Here is a 5,114-nt window from a genome sequence, read left to right on the forward strand (position 1 = left end):
CTTATCTCTCATCCTTCCTTCCCAGAAAAAAAATCCGTTTTACTGTGTAACCAAGTCATGTGCTTTCTGCTTTCAGCCCCCTTATATTTGTTTTCTAAGTCTCTTCAGGAGTACAGGAGGGCATACACCCGATTCAGCTCAGCACATCACTCCCTTCCACTCTACATGACCAGAGGAGCCCTTCTCCGATGTACCCAGAACTACGTCCTCCAAGAAAGACCCTCCTCAGCAGAAAATATTTATTAAACCCCTGCCCTGCATTTGTTATAACCTCTCACAATTAAGAATGATAGTTTCCAGCTGATAGACTACACTTCCCAGCTTCCCTCGCTGACTACGGAAGTCCCTTCCATGCCCACAAGGGGCTTCATTTCATCTTCTTGTAGGCATTTTAGCCACCTGCAATGTGCTTGATAAAATACTGCTTTGCTGTGAATAACCATGATACCACCTAAAGTCAGAGCAAGCCTCTCTTCCCACCTTCCATCTCTCTGCAACTGTCTTAAATAATCTAACAATGGAAATAGGGGATTTTCTTTAAATTTCACTCAGAGGGCAGTTTACTTTCTTGTGACTGTTCTATTTCTGAGGCAGCTTATAAGGCATGGGAGGCAGAAAAGAGACAGGAGCCTGACCTTGAATGGACCAGACTGTATTTATTGACACACATAGGGAGAGGTATACTCTCTTGCAGGAAGTTGAAGAGTCCACCAGAGGAAAAAGTTGGCTGCAACCCTTTATTGAGCAAGCAAGGGTCTAAGAAATTTGGAAATGGTTGCCTCTGTTAGACCTCGTGTCTCTCCTTCAGCCTCTCCTTTGTTTGCTAAAAGCTAGACTGGCTGTCCCAATAGACAACCCGTTCTTGATCTTGGAGGCACTCTGTCAAAAAACATACCCCAAACTCGCTCAGATTGAAATCATACCCTCTCTACCCTGGAACTCAGATATAATTGGAGTTCAACTGAATAGAAAATGTCAATGCTTAATGAACATTTTGGTGGGGAAGTTTATTTTATTGTTCAGAGTAAGCTGTGTGTACCTTGACTCAGGTGGTAGGGTTCTAGATTGCTAGCTGCACGAGAAGAGTGTGTGTCTAGTTTGCCAAATACAGTTAGAAGGGGGAAGTATGTGAAGCCCAAACCAAAGGGAGTCCCAGTTGCTAGCTAGTCTGTACTTGCCTGCCTCATCTTTATGGTCCCTCGATTGTTCTGCATCCCTTTCATTTGAAGCTACACATTGATCTCTGCAGCAATCTTTCTCAAACTTTGTTAATGATTTATGGGGACTACATCGCTCAAGCATGGCATTTTCCACTTGAAGTGTTTGCCCTGGTACCTATTCCCTCAGATTTCCTGCCCTCGTGGCTGGATGCAATTGTTGCCATTTGTTCTGCTCAGCAGACTTGGGAACCTTGCATGCTAACCACCCAGTCATTTTGTGGAGGAAATGGGGTGTGGGCTCTCAGAGGGGAAACGAAATAATACAAAGACTTGTTCACAAAACTCAAATATGAATTCCCTCCTTGGGAACAAGGAAAGCAGCCAGACTGACCTGGGTGGAGTCACAGGAAAATGGAACAGCTATTTATAGCAGAAATGTCTGACATTGAAAGGAGATGCAAGTGAGGACCAAAGTTGGGGGATGGGAGGACAACTGTGGGTGCAATTGTCTCCAATTACATAGGTATGCACTGAGGCAAAACTACTCAGAAATAGCTTCCCACAGTCTAATCAACTTTGGTTACCATAGAAATGTTTGCAGCTACAGCACTGAGATCCAAAACCAATTGTTTTGTGATTAGTCAAGATTGAAATGAAGCGATTTTCAATCCCAACCCCTTGATTTTCGTCCCTGGTGCTGGTACCAGTTGTATGCTTCTTCCACAAAGCATACCAACCAATTCCAGGTCTAGATGCTACAAGTCTTTGTGTCCTTCCCAGTTGTATTAGCTCTCTTTGTGTTGCTGTGACCAAGATGCCTAAGACAACAACTCATACTAGGAAAACAATGTATTTTGCCTCACTGAGTTAAAGGGACTCTCTACCATAGCAGGAAAGGAACTGTAGACTCTAGGGCACAGAGAGCATAAAAGGAAAGACAAAGACACATTCCAAGCAAACTCCTTTTTCAAATTAGGTCCACCTTCCAACACCGCCATCATGTTATGAATACTTTGAAGGATTAATTCACTAATTAGTGCTGAGAACTCCATGATCTAATTGTCTCTGGAATTGCCACTGCAGACACACCCAAGGGTGTGTTTCACTAATCTAGGCATTTTTTAGCTAGTTGATTTGGCAATTAATTAACTACTACACAGCCCTATCAAAAAAAAAAAAAAAGTGAAAGAAAACCAAGGCACATCAGTATAACCACAGGAATGCTTCCTATTCTCACATGTACCACCCCCCATCTTAGATGTAACTATTCCTGTCTTCACATGTAATTCCCTAACTATAAAAAAAAACTGTTCACAGAACACAAGCAATTTGACAGACTACCTCATAGTTTTTAACTGTAAGTCTATCGTATCCACACACATCATTGCCATCATTGTTTGTGATAGATAGACAGGCCTCAATGGTTAAGTGGGACACACACACACACACACACACACACACACCATGAAGGGATGGGGGCAACATAGAATTAGGTGGCATCTGATGAAAATCTGAAAGAAAAAGAATAACTGGTATATCTCTAGAAGTCAATAATGCCCAGAGAAGAGAGAGAATCAAACTCCCCACAGTGTAATGAATATGTCCCATTTGCCAGGGACTCTGCAGGCTGAAATAAAACAAGAGCTAGGTTGAGATCCAGGAGGAAATGCTTTTCCTTGGCTCCTTTTGAGGTGGTAGCAATGCTTTCTTAGCATGGGGAAGAGCTTCAAATGTTTTCTCAACTTGACTGATTGCCATGGTCCTCTCGGTGGGGTGTTATGGTTACATGTTCCAGAACAGATAGTTTGACAGGGAGCTGGCCTTGGGCCTGCTGTACTCAATTCTGAGTTTCACGGGGTTTGAGCTCACTCAACCTCACCAGATTTTCTGTCTGGTGTCATGGTCCACTTGCCCCACCATCCATCAGAGTCCATATAGTTCTGGAAAAGCCTAAAAATGTACTAATACTACTTTTTAGCTTCTGTAGTTCCACTTCTGTTTGCTCTTGTTAACTGAAGTATGTCAACCCAGAATACATTTTTGTCCTTAAAAGCTCACCTTGAAAAAGGTTCAGGGCTACATTGGGATCTCGAACACACAGTGTAGTGGCTAGCTAATAAAGACTTTCCTATTGGCTTAAATCCATGTCCAAGCAGTCTTGCCTGGTAAGTACCCCACAACACTGGGTCACATGATAAGTGTATTTTAGTATTTGGAGTATTCCCTTTATTGACTTCTGTAATGGCCTGACTATATTACATTCCCACCAGCAGTCTGTAAACATTCCCATTCTTCCATATCCTCAAGAGCATTTGTGATTACTTATTTTCTTTTCTTTTTTTTTTTTCCATTTTTTTTATCGGATATTTTATTTACACTTCAGATGCCATCTCCTTTCCCCATTCCCTCTCCCCCCCCCCCGAAAACCCCTATCCCATGCTCCATTTTCCTTTTTGCACTTATACATTTTTTTAAAATGATAACCAGAGGCTTTATAAGTTTGGTAATGCTCAATCAGAGGTGTAACCCACTACCCGACCTAGATATATCAACTATCTTTGACTGGTGGAGACATGTGAACATCTGCCTCCCTGTCTCTCCCCTCTTTCTCTCTCTCATCACCTAGCTTCTCCTCTCCTTCTTCTCCTCCTCTCCTTACTCCTTCTCTTCCTCTCAGTACTCCTCCCACCTTAGCTCCTCCTACAAATCACCCTTCCTGTTAAAATAAAACTTTTCTCTCAATACTTATTTTCTTAATGACTTCCTTGGAGATTGGGATAAGATGGAATCTCAGTGTAGTGTTCATTGCCATTTTTATGTGATGGCTACTGAGGTTGAACATTTTTTCACATGCTTATTGGCCATTTGCATCTCTTCATTTCGTTTGTCTATTTATTGATTGGGTTGCTTATTTCTTGTTGAGTTCCTTCTATATAGTATAGATATTAAATCTCTGTCAGATATACAACTAACAGAGATTTTCTTCCCCACTCTGTAGGCTGCATCTTTACTGAATTGAGTGTTTACTGTCTAAAAAATTTCTAACTTTACTATTTGTCAGTTGTTAGAGATGATTCATGAGTCATTGGTGTCCTATGAAGGAAGTTCTTTATCTATGCCTCTGTATTGAAGAGTTTTTATTCCTCTTTCCTCTAATAGCTCTAGAGTTTCAGATCTTTCATTATGATTGTTGGTCAATTTGGTGTTGATTTTTGTGCAGGTTGAAAGACAAGGATCTACAGTCATTCTTCTTCTTGTAAACATTCAAGTTTTCCAGAAGACTGTCCTGGGTTAGTGGGAAGGCTTAGCAGGTAAAAGTCCTTGCTTTACCTGTCAACTTGAGTTCAAGTCTTTGGACTCACATAAAGATGAAAGGAGAGAAATGGATTTACAAAGTTGTTCTCATAACATCACATATACACTTTGGTATGCATGCTCAAAACACACACACACACACTACACACAATAATTAAGAAGGAAGAAGAAGATTGTGGTGTTTGACACAGCAGAAAGGAAATGGGAACACTGTGGCCCTGTAGTGTAACCTGAAATTAGATATGGTAGTATCTGAAACATCATTCTTTTTAGTCAGGATTGTTTTGACTACCAGGAGTCTTTTGTGCTTCCATATGAATTTTAAATTTTTTTTCTCCTGTGGAAAATGGGGTTGGAATTTGTATGAAAACTGCATTGAATCTATATATGGTTTTTGGGAATGTTTTTGCAATATTAATTCTTCCAATCCATGAAGATGGGAGAGCTTTATGTTTTCTAATATTTTCCTCTATTTCTTTCCTCAGTTTTTAAAACTTTTCCTTGTAGAGGTCTTTCACTTCCTTGCTTAGGTTTGTTAGAGATATTTATTTACCTTGTGTTGATGTGGCGGAAGGCCACTGATTTTAGTCTGTTAATCCTGACAATTTTGATTGATTGAAGTACATGTTCATGATGTGC

This window comes from Arvicanthis niloticus, chromosome 4 (genome assembly GCF_011762505.2).
Source record: "Arvicanthis niloticus isolate mArvNil1 chromosome 4, mArvNil1.pat.X, whole genome shotgun sequence".
Classification (NCBI taxonomy): domain Eukaryota; kingdom Metazoa; phylum Chordata; class Mammalia; order Rodentia; family Muridae; genus Arvicanthis; species Arvicanthis niloticus.